Below are 20151 nucleotides of genomic sequence, written 5' to 3' on the forward strand. Positions count from 1 at the left end.
ACACTCACTCACACAGCCTGGAGTATTACTCAGCCATTAAAAAAAAGAAACGAAGCAATGCCATTTGCAGCAACATGGACGGACCCAGAGATGATCATATTAAATGAAGTAAGTCAGAGAAAGACAAGTATCATATGATAACACTTATGTGTGAAATCTAAAAAAATAGTACAAATGAACTTATCTACAAAACAGAAACAGACTCAGACATGGAAAACAAATTTATGGTTACCAAGAGAAGAAGGCATGGGGAGAGACAGATTAGCAGTTTAGGATTAACAGAAACATACTACTTTATATAACATAGATAACCAACAAGGACCTACTTTATAGCACAGGGAACTCAATGTTTTGTAATAACCTGTCAGGGAAAAGAATCTGAAAAAGAATATATATATATATATGTACACACACACATAAATATACATATGTCTGCGCCTAGGTGCTCACTCAGTCATGTCTGACTCTGTGTGACCCCATGCACTGCAGTCTGCCAGGCTCCTCTGTTCATGGGATACTCCAAGCAAGAATACTGGAGTGGGTTGCCATTTCCTCCTCCAGGGGATCTTCCCAACCCAGGGATCAAACCCACATCTCCTGCATTTCTTGCATTGGCAGGTGGATTCTTTACCATTGAGTCACCAGCAAAGTACATATATGTACACACATATATGTGTGTACATATATATGTGTGTATGTATAACTGAATCACTTTTCTGTACACCAGAAACTAATACAATATTATAAATCAACTACGCTGCTGCTACTGCTGCTAAGTCGCTTCAGTCGTGTCCGACTCTGTGCGACGCCAGAGACGGCAGCCCAACAGGCTCCCCCGTCCCTGGGACTCTCCAGGCAAGAACACTGGAGTGGGTTGCCATTTCCTCCTCCAATGCATGAGAGTGAAAAGTGAAAGTGAAGTCACTTAGTCATGCCCGACTCTTCGCAACCCCAGGGACTGCAGTCTATCAGGCTCCTCCGTCCATGGGATTTTCCAGGCAAGAGAAATGGAGTGGGTTGCCATTGCTTTCTCTGTAAATCAACTATTCTTCAACTATACTTCAATTTAAAAAAAAAATCTTCCTTTAACTAACTTGAAAAAGAGTTCTCTTTTGTTGTTTTCTTTTTTTCCCCTTTGTTAACTTTTAATCCATTTGGAGTTTTCTTTTGTTTAGATTATAAGGTTAGGATTAGTTTAATGCTTTTTTCCCAAATGACTCAGCACTATTTATCTAACAGGCCCTCCCTTTCCTACTGACTTACAGTGTGACTTTTATATTAATGCCAGTATCTATGCTCATTTCTTTTATTCCACCAATCTGTCTGTTAATTTTTGTGCCCAGAGGATGCTGTTATAAATGTTTTAATTTAAAAAAACTGTTATTTCTTAAATTTTTATTTTATATTGAAGTATAGTGATTAACAATGTTGTGTTAGTTTCAGGTGTAAAGCAAAGTGATTCAGTTATACGTATACATCTATCTGTTCTCTTTCAAGTTGTTTTCCCATTAGATTATTACAGTTCCCTATGCTATACAGTAGGTACTTGTTGGTTATCTATTTTGAATATGTGTGTATATGTCAATTCCAAACTCCCAGTCTATAATTGTTGCAATTATATCATATGTTTTAATAAGAAGCAGAAAAAATTCACCTTCATTAATATTCTATAGGAAAAAAAGTGAAGTCTTTGCCCAATTATTTTTTAAGATGATGAACCCTGGCAAGTTGAAAAGATTAATATTCCATGCAAACCAAATAAAACCCATAAGAATTTTGATTGGAATTACATTAGATATAAAGATTAATTTGGAGAGAACTGGCATTTTTATTATAATCATTTTTCCTTTTCAGGAGTATGATATATCTTTTTATTGATTCAACTATTCTTTGACATTGCTCAGTAAATTCATGTAAAGACTTTAAAAGCATGCAGCAATGATCTAGGAAGAGAAAATTAATTCTACCTGAAGAGATGTGGAAAGACCTTTTTATGACCCGAAAGAGGAGAGCTCTACAAATGTAGTCAAATGAGGTACCTGGTATTTCATTACTTAACTCAACACAGACTATCTCAATTATACAGTTCCCTAATAATTTGTTATTCAAAATCCTTAACCACATACACATATCAAGAGTTAATTTTCACTGGATTCTGGCCAGATAGGGCACTCTGTTTGATGTTGGAAATATGGTCCCTGCTCTCAAACAGGTTTACAATCTAGCTGGGGAAATTTTTCATGCTAAAAGTGCCAGCTCTAGAGAATAGATCTTAAATGTTCTCAGCACACACACACACTCACTCACACCAAAGGTAATTATGTGAGATGACAGATGTGCTAGCCAATCTTATTCTCATAGTCATTTCATAAGGAATATATGTATCTAATCATGACATCATACACCTTAAATTTACACAATATTACATGTCAATAATATCTCAATACAGCTAGGGGGGGAAAGTACCAGCTTCTCTTATTATTCTAATCCTTAAGTTAATGTAGCTTATCACTAAGTGGTTTGATTTTTTGCTTTTATTTCCAGACTAAAGTAGAGAAATTTCTCCACAAATTTCTTGGTCATCAAGGAATTAATTTTGGGCAGGGTCCCAGGTCTGTTCCTTGGATGTGGGTCAGTATCACCATCCTCAAAGCTACCAGAGGTGGTATATTAAGAATGCTAACTTGGAAGTCAGACTGACTGAGTTTGAATTATGACCCTTTGACCTTTAGCTATGTGACTTTGGGTGAGTTATTTAACCACCTTTGCCTCAGTTTCCCCAAATACAAAATGAAAGTAGTAATAGTACTTGTAGGATTAAAGGATTGCATGAGGTAGGCCATGTATATTGTACTTAACACCATGCCCAACACAGAAGGACTCAGGTGTGTTACTTAATGTGCATTTTCCCGAGCAGGTAATACATTTCAGCTTAGAGGGCAGCTCTGCTTGGAAGCACAGCTATGTGTCCTATAAATGCTCCAGACTAGAATAGAGTTCTACTTCCCCCCAAGGTTGTGGGGGAATTATCCTCTCCTCTAGTAAAATCTAGGTCCTACTCTTGAAACTACTGGTAAATGGAATAATAAACCCAAAACTATGGAAAGATGGTGACAGGTACTTCCCCTGAGATTTCAGTGTTTTCCATTAAATGATCATTCCATGCCAAGGTAACAAGGTAACAGCTTTGAAAATTCTTCACTGAAAGTCAATCCTCTTTTCCCCTAAATTGTGTTTATATTGAATGACTCCAATATTATGTATCAAGTGCATCTTTTAATGGGTGGAGAAGAGGATTTTGGGGGTATCAGCTACCTCTCTGGGGGTGACTGCCTGTTTTCAGTTCACAGCTTCTCCTGACAACCTTCTGTAAGAATAGGACCATTTAAGTTAAAATTGAAAATGAGTACTTTGAAACTCAGAGAAGTTTTCTTAGAAACATCTTAAGCGGGTAAGATCCTTAGGCAAACTCATGTGAGATATTAGTACAATTGAACCTAGTGACTGGACATTTCTGGACCTCTCACCAGCAAAGCATGGGAAAAGGAGAATTCTTGCTCTTATGGCCCTGGTGGCTTGGGAAATATGGGAACACAAAGGAAGCAGGGTATCTCATCAGGAAATCCCCCAAGAATACTTCTCTTTATGGGCTGGTTCCTTCTCACCTTTCTTATCTTTCTCTTTTTCTCCCATATGCATCCTATTTCTTCCAGCTAGAGACTCTTTCCTCTTCTGGGTAATACAGTTACTTGGGGAAGAAATTTATAGTAGTGACAAGGAGATATATTCTCTCACTCCATCCCCAACTCTGAATGTGAAACCAGAAAAATAACTAAATTATCAGTGTGTCCAGCTCCATGTAGAGGTTTAATGTGAAAGATTCAGGCCCCAAGCTGGAATGTAGTCTAGTTAGTCTCATCAAAGAAACCAGAGTCAGCTGAAGGTGAGTGGTCTTTTTACCAGGAACTTAGTAAAGAGGGCTTCCTGATAGCTCAGTTGGTAAAGAATCTGCTTGCAATGCTGGAGACCCCAGTTTGATTCCTGGGTCGGGAAGATCCCTTGGAGAAGGGATAGGCTACCCACGCTAGTGTTCTTGGGCTTCCCCTGTGGCTCAGTTGGTAAAGAATCCGCCTGCAACGTGGGAGACTAGGGTTTGATCCCTGGTTGGGAGGATCCTCTGGAGAAGGGAAAGGATAACCACTTCAAGTGTTCTGGCCTGGAGAATTCCACGGACTGTATAGTCCCTGGGGTCACAAAGAGTCGGACGCAACCGAGCAATTTTCCCTTTCTTAGTAAAGAGGAAGGCATTGGTTAAGAACATAGGCTCTAGGGACTTCCACCGTGGTCCAATGGCTAAGACTCTGTGCTACCTAACGCAAGCGGTCCAGGTTCCATCCCTGCTCAGGGAACTAGATCCCATATGCCACAACTAGAGACCCTGCACACTGCAACTAAGACCTGGCATAGCCAAATAAACAGAGAGAGAAATATTTAAAAAAAAAGAAGAAGAAGAAGAAGAAAGAAAGAAAGAAAGAAAAAAAAGCTCTAACATCAGGTAGGTCTAGATTTGAATCTGGATTCTACCACTTATTGATTGTAAGACTGGAGCAAGTAACTTAATTTCTCTTAGCCACAGTTTGTTTGTTTAATCAGTAAAATGGGGGTAATATCATTTATTCCAGAGGGATACATATGGTTGTCAGTTTAAGAAGCTCATCACAGTGCAATGTAATTCACATAATCAAGTCCAAGCAGACAGTAGCTATTTATTATAAAAAGTTGAATCAGAGAATCAAATTTGCTCAGGGCCATAAAGCACTTACTTCACAGGGATGTATTCATATCCCTTTGGCAGGAGTAGCTTCACAGATGGATGCATCGGACTATAAATGTGTGATGCTGTTCACCGTGAAGATCGTCCAACTAATTACTCTTAGTCAGTTTCTCTGTTCACTAAGCAGGCTTCTAACAGGGCTTTCTGTGTAGCTTTGTAATAAGGACACAATATGCTCATCAGATCAGCTGACTTGAACATTCAGGTCTGTTTGGCCATGATAGCTCTCCTTAGAATAAATAAAGCAGAATTCCAGTTTATACATCAGCCTCTTGGGAGTCCAGCTGCACCCAAGAGATGGATCAACTTTGACAAAATCAACCTCTAATCCTGTAGAGTGTTGTACCCTGTGCTGCACCAAAGTACTAGCCCTCCAGGGGCCTCTGAACTGCCAATTGCTGACCTGCAAGACAGATATAGCTATGTAGTCCAAGAATTTTCTAAATTATCTGAGCAAATACTTGAAAATCAGGAGATTTCACCAAACATGTGAATACGAGTTTCCAGCTGCTTTTGAAAACCCAGCCAAAGGGTTGGAGCCGAGGCAGCTGTTTCCTGTCAGAAGGGCCAGTCTCCTCAGTCCAGCATCCCAGCTCTTAGACCTGGTCATTTCAGTCAGTTATTACCTGGCGGGCCTCAGAGGATTTACTTCTGGGATTCCTGTTCTAATCAAGAACACTTTGAAGATTTCCTTAGGGCTTTTACTCCTTGCAAAAGAGGGGGAAACTCAGGAAGGAAAAAGCCAATCAAATGAACACCATTTAGTATAAACAGATGATAAATTTGGAAACACACCCATGTTTTAGGACTTAAAGTGGCTCAGACGGTAAAGCGTCTGTCTACAATGTGGGAGACCTGGGTTGGATCCCTGGGTTGGGAAGATCCCCTGGAGAAGGAAATGGCAATCCACTCCAGGACTATTGCCTGGATAATCCCATGGACAGAGGAGCCTGGTAGGCTACAGCCCATGGGGTCGCAAAGAGTCGGACACGACTTAGCGACTTCACTTCATTTCACTTGGACTGTGATAGTCTCCTGGGCACTTCTTTGCATGAGCAGACGGGACCACAGGGAGCTGGTAAGAGGCTGAATGTGGGGGAGGAGTATTGAGGCTGATAACTGACAGGGAAGAAGTGTGTGACTTGGGGGCAGAAGACAGAGAGAAGGGCAGCAAGTACAGGCGAGGCATCAACCACTCCTATTCTTTAACCTTCTCTCTCTACATCTCCTGTCCCAAACAAGACCTGCTTTTGACCAGCATTGGAGGAAGAAGTAAGACAGGACAGGGGTTAGGGTTATGGCAGAGTCCTAGGCGGCAGTGGTGTAATTCAGCACCGAAAGAGAGGTTAAGAGGAAGTCTCAGCCATCCTTCTAGACCAGCCAGCTCTTAGTGGCCATTCACAGAAAGAGACGGAGGGTAAGTAAAAGGTTAAGTGCTGCCTGTAGAACTCTAACCAGGCATTTTCACGAACTTCTCTCAAGTTCAGCAGATAGTGCTATTCAAGAAATCTTTATACCCAACAGGATAGGAAATAAAGTTTAATAACCAATGAGGACATCAAGGGAGAGAGATTGTTTAGGAGAATTCTCAAGCTGCCCTTCACTTAGAGCATCTGGAGAAGTGATCTAATTTCAGAAACTGTCTGCCTTAAGCCCTTCTCTTTATGATCTAGATGGAGGTCACACAATTAGATTTCAGTGGCCCATTCCAGGGCATCCATCAACTGGCTCTACACATCAAACCACATCTTTTGGCTTCTTGCTTTATAAAAAGTCAACATGACTGGGCCAATCTCTAAGCCATCCTGCATCACTTTCATTATTCTCCACCTTCGCCTTTGCTTCTGTTGCTTCCAGAGCTTAAAATACACACCAGGTCTGCTGTCAGCCATGTCCATCAGTTTCACAAAGGCCTGTCTTGAAGCTTGCCTCCATCTGTCAGTTACACTGATCATGACTTGCCTCCCCTGAGAGAGTGGTGGTCCCACAAGGCACCAAAGGAGACCCATTAATCTGGGAGTTGCATCATCAGGGCTGTGGCTGTAATGATGACTCTGAACAAGTCAATTTGACATCTCAGCATACAATCTTTACAGGCTAAGTGATGTAGTCTCTGAAGGCTTATAGCAGCAGCAGAGGCAGGATGAGCACCCTAGTGCTCTGACTTTTGTCTCAATCTGTGGTTCTTTCCACTAAGAGTGTGCATGGTTGCATACTTTCAGATCTCTTAGTTACCAACCATAAACAGATTTGTTCAGATTACCATCGAAGGTAGAGATGGGAATTAAATCAGGTGTTTTTCGTCTCCAAGTAAATACCTCCCGGGCTTCATTATGTTCTGATTCAGAAACTGTGCTTTTAAAGAAAGTATAGGGTGAACCATGGAGAAGGCGATGGCACCCCACTCCAGTACTCTTGCCTGGAAAATCCCACGGATGGAGGAGCCTGGTAGGTTGCAGTCCATGGGATCATGAAGAGTCGGACACAACTGAGCGACTTCACTTTCACTTTTCACTTTCATGCATTGGAGGAGGAAATGGCAACCCACTCCAGTGTTCTTGCCTGGAGAATCCCAGGGATGGGGGAGCCTGGTGGGCTGCCGTCTATGGGGTCGCACAGAGTCGGACACGACTGACGCGACTTAGCAGCAGCAGCAGCACGGTGAACCACTGTGGATTGTGGATACTTGTTTTTTTTCTACCAAAGAGGTGTTAAAAAGCAAGAATGTATACTTGAATTCAAGTACAGTTTAAGGTACAATGGGTTAGAATATTGGAGAACACAGCAATAGTATTTTTTCATCTCAAGTACCCCTCAGTAGATAATTAACCTGGGCTATGATTTTAAAAAAAATTCTATTAGGCCCATTTCTCTTGTGGCTAATGCTGTTGTGCTACTTGCTGTGGTATTTTTTCTTTGCTTCATTTTAAGCAGACCACTCACGGTAATATTGCAAGCATTACCATTTTCGTAACTATTCCACTTTCCTCCTTGCAGTAAAAAAGCCACAGTAGATAAAAACATGAAGTTTTATATTTTCACTCATGAAGACACAACTCTAGGAAAATCCGAGTGGCAATTGGTGGGTTTCCTGTGCAGTCAACTAAGAGAAGTAGCTCTTTCATCCATATAGAACACAGAGTTTTCAGGATACTCCTCTGTTCTGATGCATATTTTGCCCCATACTTGAAGTTTGTATGAAAGGAAAGTTTGATCTATCACAAAGAGTTCTAACTTTTGTGGATGGGTGTCATGAACCTCTTTGGCAAACTGGTGAAGGCTATGTATACTTTCTTAGAATAATGGTTTTATAATTGCATAATAATTTACATTGGAAACCAATTATACTGATATACAGTTTTATCCATGAACCCCTTGTGTCAAACTTATCACAGTGCTGACTCAGGCCCCTCCATCTGCCTAATTTTTAGCTTTACAAAGCTTTTCAAATTTTTAGCTTTTCAAACTATGAGGTTAGAAACACTACCTCTTAGTACAGAGTCAAACAAATATGGAAAGTCAAGTCCAAAGCCCAAGTCACAAAGTGCCAAGACACTGGATCACATCAGGGAGCAGGGCTAGCTAGTTAGCAGGTGGCTGCTGACCTGGGATGAATCCAGGGCAATGCAAAGGCTCTCTTCCCGCACCCCCCAAATCCCTCTTCTCCTTGTCCACTCATGCTTGAAATCCCTTAATAGAGTCTAACTCCTTTGGTTTAATTAAATAGAGGATTTACTCTTGTTGAAAAGCAAAAACCCCTGGGAGAGGTAATTCTCTGTGCCAAAGATTTTCAAATTTATATTCAGTAGTAGAATCTATTTTTCCGATGTAACTTTAAATAGAATGCTGATAGGTAAATAGATGCAAGGTTTATACAAATTTAGTATGTTATATGCTACATTGTATATAAATAAGAATATATATGTATTTACAATATTGGAAACAGGCTATTTTGATAAACACAAATTATGACATCAAGATTTATGGATAATAGTGCAGTCTTACATTTATCAGAGCATACACCTTATTTCTGTATTTTATTTTGCCTGCACAAGATGGAGAAAATCCTGACATAAATAGATAAGTAATTTCTAGCTAATGATTTGTTATGGCATTTATTATCTCAGGATTTTCTTCAGTTAAAATAATCCAGAAGTTTAAAGACTAGTAGGAATTTTTTGTTTCAAACCACTAATGACATTTAACAACTATTCATATTCCTTAGTAATTAAAAATTAGTTGGTAAGTACTTAATTTGGGGATATTTGACAAGTAGATTAATAAATAATTTGAATCCTGAATTCCTGACTTCATAACCTTAGGCAAGTAGCCTGATCTTAATCTCAGCTTCCTCATGTGTAAATGATTACAAAAATAGCATCTATTTTATAGGTGAAAAAATTAAGTAAGACAGTGTACATAAGCAATTAACACAGTGTCTGGCATACTTCATGAGGGCTGTTATTAATGAAGAATTGAATGACCAAAAGTACTTTTCAAATGTGCCATGGACCATTTTAAGATGTTCATCATGTCCAATTTAAATTTATTTTCAGATATCTCGGCACCCTTCTTTTACAGATATTCATTCAGTTTCAAAACAATCTAATCTTGTTTTGTACCTGAGTCCAAAATTTCAAGATGATGTTTTATTTCTGACTTTTTATCTGCAGATGTAAACAAAGTAACACCGCAATCCTGCAATGTCCAATTCAGATTGTATAGAACATTTGAATCAAGTAGGGCCCAACCCAAACTTAAAATGAGAAATGAAACAATTTATGATACTATATTATCATGATGCAATATGCATTATTGTAATTGTACAGTTCACTATTATTCTGTGTGAAACGTGCACCAGAGAGCTTGCCTGGCTTTTAATGGATGGGAGCACACAAGTCTTATATGTAATACTAATGCCTGTTAATGTTAATAGAATGCTTACCTGGGGCTAGGAGCTGCTTTAAGAACTTGACAAGGAAATGGCAACCCACTCCAGTGTTCTTGCCTGGAGAATCCCAAGGATGGGGGAACCTGGTGGGCTGCCGTCTATGGGGTCGCACAGAGTTGGACACGACTGAAGCGACTTACCAGTAGCAGCAGCAGGAGCTGCTTTAAGAACTTGACAAGTATTAGCTCTACTCTTCACTTATTTACCTCGTATGATTATTATAGGAGTGTACATGAGTGGATGTGCATTTCAAAATATGACTGGTACACAGATAAACCATATCTAATTTAAAAAAACACCCTTAAAAGAAATTCAAATGTGCGCACGCACATATATCGACATGCACGCATCTGTGCCCATGTGCTCGTGAAGTTAACCAAATAGCACAAACTAACCCATTGATGGTATTGAATGCATTAAAATTTGGTGTTTAACTTACATATGTATGTTTTGTTTTTTATTATGCTTCAAAATAGCTTAAATATCAGGAAAATGAAATATGAATTAAATGCTTGCAGGCTCCCTGAAGCTCACTGGAGCTCTCTGTAACAGTTTGAAAACCAGGGCATTAAACCCTATTACTCACTTATAGTGGAGCGTGAAAAGAACCAAATCAGATCCTTTTTTGGACACAAGGGTGTGAAAAAGGGAGAAGTATGAGGTTTTTAATATTCATTAATTTTCCAGAAAGACAGGAACCTTATTAAGCACCTATTATGTTCCAGCAATGTTAATATATTATCGATAATATATTAACTATATTATCCCCATAACACCCATGCCTAGTATACACCATTATTCTGATTTTACAAAGAAGGAAACAGAGGATCAGAGATGTTAATTTGCTCACCTAGGCTTACACACCTGGAAAATGGCAAATAGGACCCAACTCTGACCCATTCAACTCCAAGCCCTTATTCCCACCCGACTGCCTCCCATCTAGCTTCCCCATTTTATAAACTAGGAAAATAAGAATAACTGAAATAGAGTGACTGGCTCCTAGAAACAGTCAGTGGCCAGGCTGTTACAAGAATCCAGGAACAAGAGGGTTTCACCAGATAAACTTCATCAGATGGCTAAGTGGGAAGATGCCCTGTGCCTACTAAGAGTCAGCAAAACCATTACTTCACTTCCAGATTTGGCAAGAAGTAACACAGCTTCAGAGAAGGCAATGGCAACTCACTCCAGTACCTTTGCCTGGAAAATCCCATGGATGGAGGAGCCTGGTAGGCTGTAGTCCATGGGGTCACGAAGAGTCGGACACTTACTGAGCGACTTCACTTTCACTTTTCACTTACATGCATTGGAGAAGGAAATGGCAACCCACTCCAGTGTTCTTGCCTGAAGAATCCCAGGGATGGTGGAGCCTGGTGGGCTGCCATCTGTGGGATCGCACAGAGTCGGACACGACTGAAGCGACTTAGCAGCAGCAGCAGCAGCAACACAGCTTCAGTGTGGGGACTGGCTGGATGAGACCAATTAATCCTCTCCTATTATGTGCAAAACATTGCTTGGTGCAGTGGAGGATGTGGAAACCAGACAAAGGGACCAGACAACTGTCCCCATAGCAGCATGGGAAAGAAGGCATCATCATGTGAAGTGTTAAGTAGAATCTCTGGAAGGAACCTCAGTAATACTTTGGTTCACCCCCTTGACCCCCTACAGTGATGTAAGCTTTAAATGACTGTATAAAACATGGCATAAGATAATATGTGATATTGCCAACAGTCATAACTAAAACTTTCAGAGCACTTATTTGTACCAGGACCTTTGCTAAGTGCTTTGAATTATTTCATTTAAATCTTAATACAATCCTGCAACTTCCTTGGAAGTCCAGTAGTTAAGAATCTGCCTTCTAATGCAGGGGACACAGGTTTGACCCCTGGTCAGGGAACTAAGACCCCACTTGCTGTGGGGCCACTAAGCCTGTGTGCTGCAGCTAGAGAGCCTGTGCTGCCACTACTGAGCCTGTGCTCTCTGGAGTCTGAATGCCACAAGGAAAGACCTTGCATGTCACAACTGAGGCCCAACACAGCCAAAAAAACAAAAACCTCAATATAATCCTATGAGTTCTTTTATCATGGACATTTTACCCATAAGGAAATGGAGGCCATTTCTGTGAGACTCTCCTTCTATTAGTAAGAGTCCACAGCAGGCAGTCTAACCCAGAAATGTGATGCTCCCAGCTAAAAAGTGGTTGGAGTTTGGTGTGGGGTTAGTCTGGGAACGCATGCAGGATCTCAGCCCAGAAATTCAAGAAATAACAGCGTTCACAAGAACTTAGAGAATGTGCGTTACCTGATGAGGGCATGGCCTCCAATTTCCTCTCCCCACTTCCAGACGGGCTTTTGTGAGAGGACCAGACGTGAGCCAGTGGCACTGGCCACATTACTTTCTTAGGTTTGTCAGCACTGCAAACCAAAGCAGAACTAACGTTCTCAATCACCTCAGCTTCCAAAGCCAATATACCACTCTCTCACCACCATGCTGGTGGAGTAGGCTAGGAGTCAAGAAGAACAGGAAAAGTCATTGTTTTCTTGGAAGCTCCTTCAAGACAACCTGAAGAGGAACCTCTCTTTAGTGACAGAAGTGGGGGTGTTGAACATGCTGTTGCAGTTCTTGGGTAATGACTGTGTGTCATAACTAGGATGTGGCATTTCTAAATGTCTTTAAAGCTATTTCCTTTTGTTCAACTAATTTAATTTACCAAATGCTCCTGGGAAAAGGGAGGGGGACAAGATGCTGACTCTACATTTCCTGAAAATTCAACATTTTCTTTTGAAACTGTTCTCGCAGAAATCCCATCTGATTGTTGCCTTCTGGCTCCCTCAGACCCTACCTCTGTCAAAATTCTGCCCTGGCAGGTGTGGGAAAGAATAGAGAGGCAGAACTTGAGTGAATATCCACATCTGTTTTTGGAAAAAAGGGACAGAAGCAGCACAGAAGGAAGTAAAAGAGATAATTGCTGGCTTCAACTAGAATACATTTTACTTGTGGGCAGAGGGCCAGCTTACAGCAGGCGGAATATGCAGGCCCATCTTATTGGAATTCAGGGGTGGGCCTCCATTCTTGTCCGGAGACAGCTGTAAACCAGCAGCCCATAGCATCACAATCAGGCACCGGGTTTTGTCAAGGAATGCTGATATGTACAGAAGCAGCTTTGTCTGCTTCAACTGCACCCCTGCCTAGTGAAATGACAGTCAATCTCTGATTCCAGATGACAAGAACTGGATAAAAACTTAAAACAAATGGCGACCTTTCAAAAGATTAATTTGTTTACCAACAAAATGTTCCCTCTTTGTCATCTGAGATGGGGGTGACCTTCACTTTCCCATATCTAGGCTGAAAGGATGCTGACTATAGTCATCTGTTAAGTTAACTCCATCTCAGCAATTATTCCCTTTTTTATTTTTAGTGACAAGAAGGGTTTATTAATTCACTCTGCTTCTTGTTATGGTTTATAAATGCAACAAGCTCATTCTGAATTACTGCAGTGTAACATCAATTTGTTTAAATCTAATTCTGCTACCGTTGCCAAATTACGTTGAGACTGTAATTGTGGCCATATGCATGGGCTTAAAACACAATCACGTTGTGAAATAGTCCTTCTTTCTGCCCCCACCCCTCCTACTTACCCCCACCTTACTCATGGTGCTTCTTCTAATCATTTGACATTAACACAATTGCCTCACTTTCCATTACTTTATCACTTCAGGAATGAATGCGCTTTCAGTGAGAGATTACTACACACACCCTAAGTGAAACAGTAAAGAATGAAACTATGATTTGTGAAGTGTGGTTGCTACCCAACTAAGTTAGTGCAAAACACTGCATAACATATGACTCATAAAATCTAGAAATCATAATAGTATTAAATCCAACCTCATGAATAAATAAAAGATTCTAAGTTTACATTGCATTATATATTTATTTACTTGGAAAGTAGGACCAAAGAACTGGTATAATTCTACAGCAACTCATATGTTGCCAAAAAGAAAAATGGTTTTACGATTCCTTTCTAGGTCATAACAGTTATAATCAGAGTTATTTGTGCAGCAATTCAAAGCAATGTTTTGTTTGGCTATTTTGTTATGCATTCATAATCGTTCTTTTAAAATTCATGGTAACAGATACATGTTTCAAGCCTTTTAAGAAATCCTTATTTAAAAAAAATAAATCAAAGTCAAATTTTCTGTAGATCTTTTAATGTGTTACATTATGCAGTCTAACTGGAACTAAATGTCAATGAGTAAGTATGAACAGAATCAGAGATTTCTTCTTGTCTATCCAAACCTGTAAGGCTCTACTCAAGAATGTGTTAGAGGGTTTTTGTTTTAATTTGGCAAATTTAATACATTGAAAAAAATCAGTGACTCTCGCTTTTAATGCTTTTTTGTGAATTGCTTTTACACAAGAGAGTTACAGGATATATAATTCTAAAGGCAGTTTTGTGGGGGCAGGTATATGTGTACATAGAGTATATGTGTTTTAAATGCATTAAAATCTTTTCATTAGCCTATGATTATCAGAAAGTATATACCTCTTCATAAAATGGAGAAAGCACCGGTTTCTGGGAACTGGTAATGTAAATTAGCAACAAATTCAAATTTGCTCTGTCAAAAGTATCTAAGATTACTTATAGGCTTTTGACAAGCCGTTCAAGTTTCATAAGAAGTAAGGAAACACATGGCCCTCAGCAGCCAAATAATAATTCCCTTTGAGTGTTTAGAGTGGTTATAAAAAGCAATTAGCTCTGATACTGTTTTTCTAATTAACTATACATCATAATGCTAGACACATTGCTTCAGTTTGGGTAAGTGCTTTCAAAAACATTTTCATAAGTGGTAAATCACAACTGTATTTATTCCCAAGTATTCCACATGCTTGTTTAAAGCCAACACTGGAATATTTCTTTCATAGGACTTTTTGCACAATGCTTTTTTACAAATCTAAAACGAGAATATGTTTTTCAGTTAGTACCATCGTCTATAAATATATCAACATAAAATGATAGGGTCAACTATTTTGATTGAAATGCCAATCGTTTGAGCAAGATGGACATAATGTACCCACATTTTAAAGTGATCTGGTGTAGATTTTTATGGAGTCAATTTTTACAGGGGGAAAAAAGGATCTTAAATACAATCAATGAGTATACATTACCTATGTGTCTACAAGGCCAAGTGCTTTCCCAAGTCCTCTGTGTTCTAAGGACAAGGGTACACTATCCAAGGCACATATCCTACTTGGGAAATTTTGGATATAGTTTTGAATTCCCTGTTTATGTCAGAATTTTTGTTCGGATTCATTAAAGCAAAGCTTAATCCCCTCTAAATCTAGAGGTATACCTTTTTAAACTTCAATACTCATCAGAAAAAGTTTGCATGAAATGCTGCAATTGCCTTGGGCTACAAAGCCTCAGTGGTCCACCAGCTAAGCCAATATTAATTCTAGACTGACGGGGAAGACCAACAACAACAAAAGCGAAATCTGCCTCTGTCTGTACAGCCAAAGAAATAATATTTTTATTTGAAGGGCTTTGGGCTCACGGGAAGCAGATAAAAACCCTTTCACATTATTCACAGTGACATTTTAAATAAAGTTTCAGCAGGAATAAAAATATCTAACTTTCTAGTTATTTCTTAGGCTATAAAAGGATTTCTATGATAAAATGCTCTTAAACCAACCCTGTTAGAATAACATAAAGCACATATAAAGAAACTAAAAATATATTTCAGGGTTACATGAATGAAGTAGGCAGTTGAAAATGTCTACGTAGGAAATTTGAAAGATTAAGAGACTATTATGCTGGTTAGAAATGGCTTTGCAATTTAATTCTAAAATTAATCTTGTTTTTAGTTTTGATTTCACTGAAGGATACATTTAAGAGCTTTGGAGAGAAGCCAAAAGTTAAAAAAAATGTATTTAAAAATTATAGATATCACTTTGGTAATTATTTTCAATATTAGAAATGATCTCAAATAAAATAATTTTTCTAATTAAAATCAAGCACTACTCTTGATTCTTCTAAGAAAACCATGAAACACAGAAAGAGTACAATCCTTGCTTTCGGACACTCAGCAGCAAGTCAATGGCAAAAATAGGTACAGACTCTGAGATTCCTTAATGACAGTCTCCTTCTTATTATTTTTCCTTCTCATCACTTTGCTGACATAAAGGATCAGCCCCTACTGTCTTCAGATTTAGAATAATATTCTTAAATTTTTGCCTATTATATGAGCATATATAATTGAAGCTCACGCCTTGCTGTTGGTTTCTTTTTTTTCTTTTTCTAGGAGAAGCCTGTACACAAAAGAAAATATTTAACAGCTCTGTATTCTTTTTGTTGTTAAATTACCTCTTCTTGTTAAATTTTGGTACTAGTTAAAATTATGGTACTAGTTTATTTAGGGATATCAGATAAAATAGAAAAATTTGAATGATCTATACATAGATCTTTAAAGAAGAAGTTTACACCATCAATGTTCTTCATCATTTCTAATTACAAACAGAACGAATGCCACTCCATTTCATCTCCAAAAAATTCTAAGGACAAAAGGATCCAATTCTTAAAATCTACCGTATGTCTTATAGCACCAATGAATGAATTTTAATTCTAAAAAATAAGAGCTCATTAAAACCACTCATTACTTACACTTGCTTTTCTCTGGTTAATGTATGGCAAACTGATTCCATAGGTCGCATTTACAGCAGCTCTGTGGTGGATGCTTTCAGGATCCTGCATGTTTTTTATATTCAACCCTGTCTTTCGCTGAAACAAAGAAACAATGAAAGTTTCATGCTGGATGAACAAAACTGCTTGTTAACATTTTATATCCTCAAAGGAGTATAAAGTTCTTTGAGAATAATTATTTTAATGTAATTCTCACTGGAAAAAATATATATATATATATATTTAGGTCTTTTATTTAGGTAACTAATTTTGTCTTTTATTCACAGAAATGGAATTTTCTGCAGATTTTCCTCTCCGAATCCCTGTTACTCATAAAAATCCACCATTCATTTTCTCCAAAATACTGCTAGAAGCCAACCAAGGTGGACAAAGGGTAGAACACCTGGTCTTGATTTAGTTTTAGCTTTCCAGGTCAAGAATTTTGCCAATGAAATCTATACTACAACTATGCAGGTAGAGGGCTCCCTTGGTCTGTTAATGTGGTCACTTTTCTCAAGGGACATTTACAGGTAAATCTCAGTCAGGACTTGGTAAATTTAACAAATGTATCTCCTCCTTCATAGAGATTTTGCTATTTTATAGGGGAAATGTATGCTTTCATTAGAAAAAAATAAAACCCACACATCTCATTTGAACCATGTGTTCCTCATTTAAAATAACTCAAGTGAGTTACTGCTGAGATAAACTACCAGGGAAGGCAGCATCATAGTGGTGGGAAGGGGCACTGGGCAGGTGCCTGGAGACCTGCGATCCAGTCTTGCTCTACCCTGGACTGTCTGCACGTGACCTTGGGTAAGTCACTTTCCTTCTTTGGAAGTCAGTTTCCTTATTTGCAAAATGTGGCACTAGACTGGACAGTCTCCCATCGAATCATCAACCCCCAACACCTCCCTCCCATGTTTTGCATTCTATGCTAAAAGGTCGCATTCTATGCATTGATGCTAAAAGGGAAGCTGACACGGAATATGGTAGAACCAAGAGTTTCTGAAGTCTTTTGGGAGTTTTAAATTTAGTGAACTTTAGCATATTCACAATGTTGTACTACCATCACCCCTGCCTTAATTCCAGAACATTTTCATTACCCCAATAAGAAACCTCATACTCATTAACAATCACTGCTCATCCCCTCCTCCTCCCAGAGCCTGGCAACTGCTAATCAGCTTTCTTTCTCTTGGATGTGCCCATTCTGGATATTTCCTATAAATTAAATCATACAATGTGTGGCCTTTGTGACTTTTTTTGAAAGGAGGTGTTGTGAGCAATTAAAAACACTGATTTCCTTTTAATATAGTGCTAGTTCTGTGGGTGATCTGATGCAATTGTTAAAACGGTTATAGGAACCAGACAGATTAGCTCATGCTGCAGTAATTTCTTTGATCCTAAGCATTCATACATGGCCTGTGCCTGAGGTCAAAGTGAAGGGGAAGGCTACAAAAACACCTTTGGAATGCATGCTGTCTAGATAAGTTATTTCTTAATACAGCCTCCAAACCTTCCTTTTATTTTTTTAAAAATAGTTTTTAGACAAAATCTCCAAGTAACTGCACTCAGTTGTGCAGTTTAACTCATGCAGGAACACAGGTTACAAATAAGGCACAGCTTTTCTCTTTCTTTAAAGTCCGTGTGGTGACAAAAATAATGTAGTGCCTAATTACAAATGGCTTTCCTTCTGTGGGTAACCCACACGTACAGCACTACTCCGGGGTTTTTGCATGAAAGCTGAGCGCCTCTTTTATTGAAATTAATACCTGAACATAATTTTTTCCTTCTTAATTAAACTTTCAGAATAATTTCCATCCTACCAAGGATGGGAAAATTGCTAATATGTATTATATTGACTGGATGTGGTTTCTGTAATTAGGGTGTTTTTAAAATGTGTATTCTGGATACAATTGATGGTAATAGCTTCATCTATCATGTCTAAGCTTTGTTAGAACTTTTTAATTCTGGGATCATTGGCTCAGTGGACTATAGCCATTTTCTTAGTTTTATTATGCTCCATCAACTTTGCATGGCTATAGGTCTGGTGTAGAAACAAAATGATCAAATTTAGAATCATTGTTAAAACTGGCATTAAAATCTAGTTGTTCCCTTCCATTTTTACATTTCTATGGCACTAGACACAAATATTTCTGGAAAGAAACCAAAATGTAAGCAGAAATTCAACAGAAATGCCAGGTTGTAATAGCAATTCTTTATTAGTTTCTAAACCAATAGAAAGATCCTTTAAATATTAATATTCTATTATTTACCCTTTTGACACCAAAGCATGGATATATAAAAATTATATGTAGCACATATGATTTAATTCTCCTTTTAAAAAATATTAAGAGTCTACATTTAAATGATATAAAAATGTCAAATGGTCTCACTGAAAATCACTGCCATATACATGCATAACCTAAATTTATCTTAAAATCTACAGAGAGGTATAGGAAAATATTTATGAGCATAAATTATCAGACCCAGTCATAAGGGTTTTCAAGGAAAACAATTACAGATTAAAAAAACAAAATTAATCATTCCATTAAGCATAAAAGCAATGTTCTGGAAGATGATGATTTTTTTGCCAACAGTAAGATAAATATCAGAAATAATTTAAGAAAATTTTCTTAAATTGTTCAAGAAGAGACAGCAATTTATTTAATCTATCTTGAGTCACTAAACAATCTAAAGTTCATATTCTCTCCTTTTGATAGTAATTACAAGCAGATATATCAAATGTGACTCTCATTTAGACTTTGGTTGGTAAGAACAAAAGTTATTATCAGAGCCAATTACTGTTTTACCTACATGGCTGCACAGAAGCAGGGAGCTCAATTTTCATCTCATCAGTGATTTTGTGGTATTTATTTTATTACTATGCCCACAAAGCGATATAAGAAGGAAATAGCTTATGCTATTAAAACTAGGGCTTGAACATAAGAGGCTAAGGTTTCTTTCAAAAGAAGTTCTGAATTAAAAACACTAGGCAGCACATAATACCAGCTCCCCAGACATGAGCAGTCCATAAAATGACATACATCTGAGCAGTAGATCCCACACAGAGTAATCAAAATTGAAATGCTTCACAAACAAAGTTGAGACAAGCCATTTACTAAGTTACAGTATTATCAGCATAACATTATTCTCAACAGTGGTTGCCACAAGTAATGCCTTCTAAAGTGTACACTGGTTAGTACTATAGTCACACTGGTTAAAGGTATCTGCTATTTAATCTCAAAAGAAAAAGAATCCAGCCACCTTTAATGGTCTGATTCTTTCAACCAATATCATATTTAATTGAAAGAACAGTAGACACCAAATCCTACTTCAAGCTATATGATCTAGATTTTTTCATTTGTAAAACTGGGAAGTATTAATAATACTTTACCTTCAGGGGGTTGTTTGTGAAGTTTAAGTGACTAATGTGTGTTACATATCTCACAAATGATAAAGTACTATTCAGTATCCTACAAGTAATACTTTATGCACTGAAACACCTCAAATATATAAAAATCCATAGTTCTTAATATTCCCCCTTCCCAAAAACCTAATTGATAAAATAGATCAATTAATCTGAAAGTAGATAGATAAAAGAAAGAATCATATATTTATTCTGTTTTTCCTGAAAAATCTGTTTTTCAGATTCACCAAAGAGTTGCTAAGGGAAAGTTCTTCAGGGAAGCTAAT

At 38.2% G+C, this 20151-nt stretch overlaps 1 long non-coding RNA gene across 1 annotated transcript; it reads right to left on the bottom strand.

Moving 5' to 3' along the window:
• Positions 1–201: 201 nt before the first annotated feature.
• On the bottom strand, positions 202–19931 carry LOC120852519. Its single transcript, XR_005718579.1, has 3 exons — positions 19921–19931; positions 16443–16445; positions 202–342 (listed from the first exon to the last, which is right to left on the bottom strand). It is a non-coding gene; the product is annotated as an uncharacterized LOC120852519 (long non-coding RNA).
• Between the last annotated feature and the right edge of the window lie 220 nt (positions 19932–20151).

This window comes from Oryx dammah, unplaced genomic scaffold (genome assembly GCF_014754425.2).
Source record: "Oryx dammah isolate SB20612 unplaced genomic scaffold, SCBI_Odam_1.1 HiC_scaffold_26, whole genome shotgun sequence".
Classification (NCBI taxonomy): domain Eukaryota; kingdom Metazoa; phylum Chordata; class Mammalia; order Artiodactyla; family Bovidae; genus Oryx; species Oryx dammah.